Genomic DNA, 10676 nt, shown 5'->3' with positions numbered 1-10676 from the left:
TTCCATATCGCTATAATTGAATTATATGTATAAGATATCATTTATATATAGCATTGCCAAAATAATATGATAAACATAAATTTTGAACAATACGGCCGGTCGGCGAGCACTGCCTCCCTATATATGTTTTTGGCCACGACGTCTAAATATTGGGTATTTTTCGTACTGCGGCCCCGGTGTATGTAAATTGGGCATATTTCGTACTGATGCCAACATATCTATATGACTCATTATTTTCTTCCATATCAATATAACTTCTTTTATTTCCATATTCAAGTAATTTCTTTATTTGCCATATCAATATAAAATATTTTTTGGTCATATTTATATAATCTATATGCCGTATCCATATAATGAATACGGCATATCCATACAACTAGCCATATTTGTATGTCAATGTATATTTTATTATACATTTTTTTTCTTTATACATATAATATGGTATTTCCATATCGCTATAATTGAATTATATGTATAAGATATCATTTATATATAGCATTGCCAAAATAATATGATAAACATAAATTTTGAACAATACGGCCGGTCGGCGAGCACTGCCTCCCTATATATGTTTTTGGCCACGACGTCTAAATATTGGGTATTTTTCGTACTGCGGCCCCGGTGTATGTAAATTGGGCATATTTCGTACTGATGCCAACATATCTATATGACTCATTATTTTCTTCCATATCAATATAACTTCTTTTATTTCCATATTCAAGTAATTTCTTTATTTGCCATATCAATATAAAATATTTTTTGGTCATATTTATATAATCTATATGCCGTATCCATATAATGAATACGGCATATCCATACAACTAGCCATATTTGTATGTCAATGTATATTTTATTATACATTTTTTTTCTTTATACATATAATATGGTATTTCCATATCGCTATAATTGAATTATATGTATAAGATATCATTTATATATAGCATTGCCAAAATAATATGATAAACATAAATTTTGAACAATACGGCCGGTCGGCGAGCACTGCCTCCCTATATATGTTTTTGGCCACGACGTCTAAATATTGGGTATTTTTCGTACTGCGGCCCCGGTGTATGTAAATTGGGCATATTTCGTACTGATGCCAACATATCTATATGACTCATTATTTTCTTCCATATCAATATAACTTCTTTTATTTCCATATTCAAGTAATTTCTTTATTTGCCATATCAATATAAAATATTTTTTGGTCATATTTATATAATCTATATGCCGTATCCATATATTGAATACGTCATATCCATACAACTAGCCATTATTGTATGTCAATGTATATTTTATTATACATTTTTTTTCTTTATACATATAATATGGTATTTCCATATCGCTATAATTGAATTATATGTATAAGATATCTTTATATATAGCATTGCCAAAATAATATGAAAAACATAAATTTTGAACAATACAACCGGTCGGCGAGCACTGCCTTCCCTATATATGTTTTTGGCCACGACGTCTAAATATTGGGTATTTATCGTACTGCGGCTCCGGTGTATGTAAATTGGGCATATTTCGTACTGATGCCACCATATCCATATAACTTATTTTTTGTTCTATATCTATATAATTAATTTTTTTTCCATACCTATAACTATTAAACTAATTTTTTTCCATATCCATACTTGAACTTATTATTTTTCCCATATCCATATAACTCGTTTTTTCCATATCCACACTAGAATTTAGTATTTATCCCATATCCATATAAATCATTATTTACCATATCAATATAAATAATATTTTTCCATATTCATACTAGAACTTATTATTTCTTTAATATTCATATAACTCAATATTTTTTCATATCCATACTAGAACTTATTCTTTTTCCCATATGCATACTAGAACTTATAATTTTCCCATATTCATATAACTAATTTTTTTTCATATCCATACTAGAACATTAATTTTTTGCCATATCTATATAACTCATTTTATTCCATATCCATACTAGAACTTATTATTTCTTTCATATCCATATAACTTAATATTTTTCCATATCCATACCAGAACTTTTTATTTTTCCCATATCCATAGAACTAATTTTTTTCATATCCATACTAGAACCTAATTTTCTTCCTATATCCATATAACTTATTATTTACTATTACAATATAATTAATTTTTTCCATATCCATACTAGAGCTTATTATCTCTTCAATATCCATAAAACTCAATATTTTTTCATATCCATACTAGAACTGATTATTTTTCCCATATCCATACTAGAACTCAGTATTCTTCCCATATCCATACTACAACTTAGTATTTTTCCCATATGCATATAACTCATTATTTAGCATATCAATATAACTAATTTTTTTCCATATCCATACTAGAACTTATTATTTCTATATCCATATAACTCAATATTTTTTTATATCCATACTAGAACTTATTATTTTTCCCATATCCATACTAGAACTTATAAATTTTCCCATATTCATATAACTAATTTTTTCATATCCATACTCGAAGATTAAATTTTTTGCCATATCTATATAACTCATTTTATTCCATATCCATACTAGAACTTATTATTTCTTTAATATCCATATAACTCAATATTTTTTCATATCCATACTAGAACTTATCATTTTTCCCATATTCATATAACTCATTTTTCCATATCCATACTAGAACTCTGTATTCTTTTCCATATCCATATAACTCATTTTTTTTTCATATCCATACTAGAACTTATTATTTTTCCCATATCCACATAACTCATTTTTTTCATATCCATACTAGAACTTGTTATTTTTCCCATATCCATATAACTCATTTTTTTTCATATCCATACTAGAACTTAATATTATTTTCATATCCATATAACTCAGGATGACGATTCAGTTGGCTACCTTAAGAGGTACATATACTTGCATATGTCTCTTACTTGTATGTTCGGACTTAGAATATTTTTATACACGTCACTAATAGGATGACAATTCAGTTGGCTACCTTAAGAGGTACATATACTTGCATATGTCTCTTACTTGTATGTTCGGACTTAGAATATTTGTATACACGTCACTAATAGGATGACGATTCAGTTGGCTACCTTAAGAAGTACATATACTTGCATATGTCTCTTATTTGCATGTTCGGACTTAGAATATTTTTATACGCGTCACTAATAGGATGACGATACATATGGCTACCATTGTTAAATATATTTAAATAAAATTTATTTAAATATAATTATTATTTTATATATATATATTTTATATATATATATATTCTGACTTAAAAAAGCCAAACAAAATAAACACAATTAAATTTATGTTTATTATCGAATCATCAAGCAAAGGATAAGCTTCAGTGGATCGCAGTATGGCAGCTGCTCAACCACTTACAACACCTTGCCTGTTACAAAAGTCGTTTACAATTGATTCTAGGCTTTGTCATTGTATTAAATAATGCTTTTATATGTAACTAGCGCGGCATCAGGTGATCGAAGATCCTCCCAATTTACTATGTTACAAATTACATTGGCATCACATCCATTGTCGTTTATAAAGTAAATTATAAACTTTAAATGGTTTAGAAGCCATACAATGCAAATTGCCCCTTATTTATCATTGCAGTCCAGCACGGATACGACCTTAGAGGCGTTCAGGCATAATCCAACGGACGTAGCGTCATACCACTGTTCGCTCGAACAAGTATTGTGCCATTGGTCCGTACCTGCGGTTCCTCTCGTACTACGCAGGAATGCTGTCGCAACAACGTTTTGTCATTAGTAGGGTAAAACTAACCTGTCTCACGACGGTCTAAACCCAGCTCACGTTCCCTTGCATGGGTGAACAATCCAACGCTTGGTGAATTTTGCTTCACAATGATAGGAAGAGCCGACATCGAAGGATCAAAAAGCGACGTCGCTATGAACGCTTGGCCGCCACAAGCCAGTTATCCCTATGGTAACTTTTCTGACACCTCTTGTTAAAAACTCTTTAAACCAAAAGGATCGATAGGCCGAGCTTTTGCTGTCCCTGTGTGTACTGAACACCGAGATCAAGTCAGCATTTGCCCTTTTGCTCTATGTGTGGTTTCTGTCCGCACTGAGCTGGCCTTGGGACACCTCCGTTATTATTTGAGAGATGTACCGCCCCAGTCAAACTCCCTACCTGGCAATGTCCTTGAATTGGATCATACCTGAGTAATTGGAGTTATACCAAATTTTCAAATCAAAAATACATAAATGCACCGTTTTATTAAAGAATTTGTTTGCGATTATATAACAAACTCGTGATACTTTGATCAAGAAGCTTGCATCAAAACCCAATACCATAAGATATAATAAATATATCCGTATAATGGCTAGGAAATGATACACGTTCCATTTAATCAAGTAAGTAAGGAAACAATAAGAGTAGTGGTATTTCATTGACGATACCAAACCGAAGTCTAATATCTCCCACTTATTCTACACCTCTTATGTCTCCTTACACTGCCAGATTAGAGTCAAGCTCAAAAGGGTCTTCTTTCCCCGCTAATTATTCCAAGCCCGTTCCCTTGGATGTGGTTTCGCTAGATAGTAGATAGGGACAGTAGGAATCTCGTTAATCCATTCATGCGCGTCACTAATTAGATGACGAGGCATTTGGCTACCTTAAGAGAGTCATAGTTACTCCCGCCGTTGACCCGCGCTTACTTGAATTTCTTCACTTTGACATTCAGAGCACTGGGCAGAAATCACATTGTGTCAACACCCGCTAGGGCCATCACAATGCTTTGTTTTAATTAGACAGTCGGATTCCCCAAGTCCGTGCCAGTTCTGAATTGATTGTTAATTGATAATCGTTATAATTAATAAGAACTAATTGGTTTGACCCAATTAGTATTCTTAAAAATTTTAGCAAGAAAGTTCCACAATTGGCTACGTAACTAACTATCCGGGGAACAAGTAACTAACATAAATGCTAGAAACTCTATTTACCCAGAACGAGCACATAAACCATGTTATTGTTTCCCAATCAAGCCCGACTATCTCAATCTTCAGAGCCAATCCTTATCCCGAAGTTACGGATCTAATTTGCCGACTTCCCTTACCTACATTATTCTATCGACTAGAGACTCTTCACCTTGGAGACCAGCTGCGGATATTGGTACGGCCTGTTGAGAAGTTTGCGTGTCCCCACCATAAATTTTCAAGGTCCGAGGAGAAAATATCGACACAACAGTATATGTCATGCTCTTCTAGCCCATCTACCATATCTCTCTGCGAAAGACTTCCATGGTAGTACGGCTATAAAACAGAAAAGAAAACTCTTCCGATATCTCTCGACGGCTTCTTTATGGTCGTTCCTGTTGCCAGGATGAGCACGAGGCCCATATTTAATAACAAACGGATACTCAACAGGTTACGGAATTGGAACCGTATTCCCTTTCGTTCAAAATTATTCAAGTATATTATATTAGCTTGATTTGTATATATTGCGTTTTTGGTTTTACTTGAAAATTTTCGGCTTTCGCCTTGAACTTAGGACCGACTAACTCGTGATCAACCACTGTTCACACGAAACCCTTCTCCACTTCAGTCCTCCAAGGTCTCATTCGATTATTTGCTACTACCACCAAGATCTGTACCAATGGCAGCTCCATGCAGGCTTACGCCAAACACTTCTACGCATACCATTGTACCTTCCTACTCACTAAAGTTTCAAAATTTATATCACAAGTAATATAAATCATCTACTTTAGCGGTAATGTATAGGTATACAACTTAAGCGCCATCCATTTTAAGGGCTAGTTGCTTCGGCAGGTGAGTTGTTACACACTCCTTAGCGGATTTCGACTTCCATGATCACCGTCCTGCTGTTTTAAGCAACCAACGCCTTTCATGGTATCTGCAGAGTTGTTAATTTGGGCACCGTAAACATTACGTTTGGTTCATCCCACAGCGCCAGTTCTGCTTACCAAAAGTGGCCCACTGGGCACATTATATCATAACCTTAAACTTCATATCAAGAAAGTTAAGGTTCTTACCCATTTAAAGTTTGAGAATAGGTTAAGATCGTTTCGACCCTAAGGCCTCTAATCATTCGCTTTACCAGATAAGATTATTTTATATAATATTAAAATGCACCAGCTATCCTGAGGGAAACTTCGGAAGGAACCAGCTACTAGATGGTTCGATTGGTCTTTCGCCCCTATACTCAATTCTGACAATCGATTTGCACGTCAGAACTGTTTCGGTCTTCCATCAGGGTTTCCCCTGACTTCAACCTGATCAAGTATAGTTCACCATCTTTCGGGTCACAGCATATATGCTCAAGGTACGTTCCAGTTAGAGGCATAAATAATATAAATATCATTATACATAACTATATAGAACGCCCCGGGATTGTGTTAATTAGCTATAAATAGTTAAAAAACTAATCCCATTATTAGTCAAGTTAATTACGCTATTAGGTTTATATCCCAATAACTTGCACATATGTTAGACTCCTTGGTCCGTGTTTCAAGACGGGTCCCGAAGGTATCCTGAATCTTTCGCATTGTTAATCCTACAAGTGCATATAATAAACACAAAAATCAATGATAATCATGCCATTATATAATTCCGAAAAATTAACGCACTGTATTCATATAAATCTATCAGCACTTTATCAAATTAATAACATTTATTCTGTGTTAAAATGCAAGCAATTTAATTTGAATAAACTATAAGTTATATTTTATGATAAATTTGGTATGCTAATAGATTACAATGTCCTTATATGGAAAAAATGCACACTATTATCATAATATTGTTTAAATATTACAATTTTAATGATGAATTTTCCATAACGGATATTCAGGTTCATCGGGCTTAACCTCTAAGCAGTTTCACGTACTGTTTAACTCTCTATTCAGAGTTCTTTTCAACTTTCCCTCACGGTACTTGTTTACTATCGGTCTCATGGTTATATTTAGTTTTAGATGGAGTTTACCACCCACTTAGTGCTGCACTATCAAGCAACACGACTCTTTGGAAACATCATCTAGTAATCATTAACGTTATACGGGCCTGGCACCCTCTATGGGTAAATGGCCTCATTTAAGAAGGACTTAAATCGTTAATTTCTCATACTAGAATATTGACGCTCCATACACTGCATCTCACATTTGCCATATAGACAAAGTGACTTAGTGCTGAACTGATTTCTTTTCGCTCGCCGCTACTAAGAAAATCCTTGTTAGTTTCTTTTCCTCCCCTAATTAATATGCTTAAATTCAGGGGGTAGTCCCATATGAGTTGAGGTTGTATATAACTTTTATTTGCAATTAATTCTTTATATATAATGATAAAACATTTTATTAAATTCGTTTAAAGCTGACGTATATATATATTAATGGCATTTATTTGTAACGAATTAACGAAGAATAATAATATTGTCAACGTTTTTCATATTTCAAATCATTAATAAGAGACAATTCTAGATAATATTTTATGCTAGACATTTCTCAGTATTATTTGATTGACAAAGAAAATATTCCTCTTCGTTTTTCTCAAAGTTTAATTACTATTGTGAGATAATGTTTTTCATATATTTGTTAATATTATGAATAAAATAATTAAATTATTTTTATCCAATAATATACCATATGCTTATAAAATTTTATTATAAAATTTGTATAAACAACTTAATTAGCATAGTCTTACAACCCTCAACCATATGTAGTCCAAGCAGCACTATAAAATTAATTAAAGTACATAACAGCATGGACTGCGATATGCGTTCAAAATGTCGATGTTCATGTGTCCTGCAGTTCACACGATGACGCACAGTTTGCTGCGTTCTTCATCGACCCATGAGCCGAGTGATCCACCGCTTAGAGTTTTATAATATTGGTTTTAAATTTGGTCAAATATGTTTTTATTGAAAGAAATTAAAAATACACCATTTTACTGGCATATATCAATTCCTTCAATAAATGTATTTATATACCTAAAATAAATGCTGCGAAATGTCTTAGTTTTATATAAACAATATATATCAAAGTATTATTTGTAATGGCATTTGTTTGTTAATATATATTGATAATTTTATATAAAACATTAACCTGAAACCAGGTACAACATTGTATATTTTAGGTTGTTGCATTATCCAATGTATGATCATCATCAAATTAGTTGGCCAATACATCTCGCAACGCGTGTATATTATGGTCCATATACACACAAAAGTTTATAATAAATATATAAAATATATTTTATTATATTAATAATTCGATTTGCTTGTTCGAATTTTATGTTTGTTTCTATTTAATTTATTTGTAATAATATTATATTATTACAATATTTCGATTTGCTTGTTCGAAATTTATTTGATCTTTTACTTTTAAGATCATATTTTTGGTATAATTATTATTATAATTATTATGTATATATATATATTGGTAATTTGTATTAAATTTGTATTAACAAATTTTTTTATTAACGGTAAGGATATTATACAATAATGATCCTTCCGCAGGTTCACCTACGGAAACCTTGTTACGACTTTTACTTCCTCTAAATAATCAAGTTCGGTCAACTTTTGCGAAACAACCGTAACACACAAGGCGTCACAGTGATCACGTCCGGAGACCTCACTAAATAATTCAATCGGTAGTAGCGACGGGCGGTGTGTACAAAGGGCAGGGACGTAATCAATGCGAGTTAATGACTCACACTTACTGGGAATTCCAAGTTCATGTGAACAGTTTCAGTTCACAATCCCAAGCATGAAAGTGGTTCAGCGGTTTACCCGGACCTCTCGGTCTAGGAAATACACGTTGATACTTTCATTGTAGCGCGCGTGCAGCCCAGGACATCTAAGGGCATCACAGACCTGTTATTGCTCAATCTCATTATTGCTAGACGCAATTTGTCCATTTAAGAAGCTAGTGTCCTTATAATGGGACAAACCAACAGGTACGGCTCCACTTATATAAACACATTCAAACACAATAAACATTTTACTGCCACCATGAATGAAGGCTATATAAGCTTCAACACCATAATCCTGAAGATATCTATTTAATATATTTGAGTCTCGTTCGTTATCGGAATTAACCAGACAAATCACTCCACGAACTAAGAACGGCCATGCACCACCACCCATAGATTCGAGAAAGAGCTATCAATCTGTCTTACACACTTATGTTCGGACCTGGTAAGTTTTCCCGTGTTGAGTCAAATTAAGCCGCAGGCTCCACTCCTGGTGGTGCCCTTCCGTCAATTCCTTTAAGTTTCAGCTTTGCAACCATACTTCCCCCGGAGCCCAAAAGCTTTGTTTTCCCTGGAATCGACTGAGAGAGCCATAAAAGTAGCTACACCCAATTGCTAGCTGGCATCGTTTATGGTTAGAACTAGGGCGGTATCTGATCGCCTTCGAACCTCTAACTTTCGTTCTTGATTAATGAAAACATCTTTGGCAAATGCTTTCGCTTAAGTTAGTCTTACGACGGTCCAAGAATTTCACCTCTCGCGTCGTAATACTAATGCCCCCAAACTGCTTCTATTAATCATTACCTCTTGATCTGAAAACCAATGAAAGCAGAACAGAGGTCTTATTTCATTATCCCATGCACAGAATATTCAGGCATTTGAAGCCTGCTTTAAGCACTCTAATTTGTTCAAAGTAATTGTACCGGCCCACAATAACACTCGTTTAAGAGCACTAATGCAGGTTTTTAAATAGGAGGAACATATGAAAAAATACAAGTATTTAAACACATATAAGAACTCCACCGGTAATACGCTTACATACATAAAGGTATAGTACTAACCACAATTGTAAGTTGTACTACCCGTATGAAGCACAAGTTCAACTACGAACGTTTTAACCGCAACAACTTTAATATACGCTATTGGAGCTGGAATTACCGCGGCTGCTGGCACCAGACTTGCCCTCCAATTGGTCCTTGTTAAAGGATTTAAAGTGTACTCATTCCAATTACAGGGCCTCGGATATGAGTCCTGTATTGTTATTTTTCGTCACTACCTCCCCGAGCTGGGAGTGGGTAATTTACGCGCCTGCTGCCTTCCTTAGATGTGGTAGCCGTTTCTCAGGCTCCCTCTCCGGAATCGAACCCTGATTCCCCGTTACCCGTTGCAACCATGGTAGTCCTAGATACTACCATCAAAAGTTGATAGGGCAGACATTTGAAAGATCTGTCGTCGGTACAAGACCATACGATCTGCATGTTATCTAGAGTTCAACCAATATAACGATCTTGCGATCGCTTGGTTTTAGCCTAATAAAAGCACATGTCCCATAAGGTTCATGTTTTAATTGCATGTATTAGCTCTAGAATTACCACAGTTATCCAAGTAACTGTTAACGATCTAAGGAACCATAACTGATATAATGAGCCTTTTGCGGTTTCACTTTTAATTCGTGTGTACTTAGACATGCATGGCTTAATCTTTGAGACAAGCATATAACTACTGGCAGGATCAACCAGAATAATGTTTTCGTTCATATTTCATTCATATTTTTTGAATAGAAATTAGTAATATAAATATAATAGATTTTATTTCCATTTTATATGTTCGGTTTTTCTTAAATATTGATTTTAATTCAATATTTTTTTTTTGCTTTGTGAAATAATTCTATTTTAATTCGAATACGGCCATTTTTATATGGCATTCGTATACGTTCTTTAATTTTTACTTGTTTCGC

At 33.8% G+C, this 10676-nt stretch overlaps 3 non-coding genes across 3 annotated transcripts; all 3 read right to left on the bottom strand.

Moving 5' to 3' along the window:
- Positions 1-3313: 3313 nt before the first annotated feature.
- Positions 3314-7270, bottom strand: LOC138914698 (large subunit ribosomal RNA). The gene has a single exon (XR_011420512.1). It is a non-coding gene; the product is annotated as a large subunit ribosomal RNA (ribosomal RNA).
- Positions 7271-7668: 398 nt separating this feature from the next.
- LOC138914697 (5.8S ribosomal RNA) lies at positions 7669-7847 on the bottom strand. Its single transcript, XR_011420511.1, has one exon. It is a non-coding gene; the product is annotated as a 5.8S ribosomal RNA (ribosomal RNA).
- A 619-nt stretch (positions 7848-8466) lies between these two features.
- Positions 8467-10461, bottom strand: LOC138914700 (small subunit ribosomal RNA). The gene has a single exon (XR_011420514.1). It is a non-coding gene; the product is annotated as a small subunit ribosomal RNA (ribosomal RNA).
- Between the last annotated feature and the right edge of the window lie 215 nt (positions 10462-10676).

This window comes from Drosophila takahashii, unplaced genomic scaffold, assembly GCF_030179915.1.
Source record: "Drosophila takahashii strain IR98-3 E-12201 unplaced genomic scaffold, DtakHiC1v2 scaffold_77, whole genome shotgun sequence".
Lineage (NCBI taxonomy): Eukaryota > Metazoa > Arthropoda > Insecta > Diptera > Drosophilidae > Drosophila > Drosophila takahashii.
Note: the sequence above shows the minus strand (reverse complement) of the source record. Positions and strands in the feature narration are given on the sequence as shown.